Genomic DNA, 899 nt, shown 5'->3' on the forward strand with positions numbered 1-899 from the left:
GTTAAACAAATAAATGACACAGTGGATGAGAACAGTTACTATTCTGTTTTTATTTGAGCTCCATAAGATGAGGCATGTTACATCAGAACATTGTCTTGTTATTTACTGTTGCTGTCAGGAACTATTTTTTTAGCTGAAGGACAGCATTTAACAAACTTACTTCAAAAAAGTTACATATTAATACATCAATTTTTGGTTTTAATATTTTTTATTGTATGGTAACTGTTTTATAAAAGCAATAAGGTACATGAAGCATGCTGTCCAGCACAGCCTCTCGTACCTCATTCCTTACACACACACGCTAGTATGTACTAATTTGTGGGGTCCTAATGTTATATATAAGAATGTCAAAACATGTTTTAGTAATGTTAAAACATTCTTATATATATATATATAAGAATGTTTTCTGAAACTAAGTACTTATAAGTTTTATTAATTAAGTGTGCCTGTCATGCCATAACCCATGTCAGACAACCTCAAGCAGTTCAGTTAAACATATAATGAGAAGCTGCAGCCCTCTGGGCTAAAAGTTCCATTTTTAAACAGAACTGGCCTAGATTTAACCATCTGCTGACTAAATTAGTCATGTTCTTTGCTAAAATGAAACCACCAGCTGTACTGAGAATAGCAATACTGGCTTATAACAAAAATAAGTGAATCCACTAATGAATAAACATTTTGCATATGTTTTCCTACATTAACTGATGAGAAGCATGAGTTTAAAAGGCTTAGTCTCACCTGCTGTGCGATTTGTCCTCACAGGTCCACAGTCACAGCTGTGCCATAAAATAATGTTTACTTTTACTACAAAAGTTATTTGTCCTTTGAATGTCAGGGCTCAAACGCATTAAATGTGGCTGCAAAACAGCAAAGAGACTGGGCTCTGTTCAGCGTCCTCA

Source organism: Sinocyclocheilus grahami, unplaced genomic scaffold (assembly GCF_001515645.1).
Source record: "Sinocyclocheilus grahami isolate Dianchi unplaced genomic scaffold, SAMN03320097.WGS_v1.1 scaffold233.1, whole genome shotgun sequence".
Classification (NCBI taxonomy): Eukaryota; Metazoa; Chordata; class Actinopteri; order Cypriniformes; family Cyprinidae; genus Sinocyclocheilus; species Sinocyclocheilus grahami.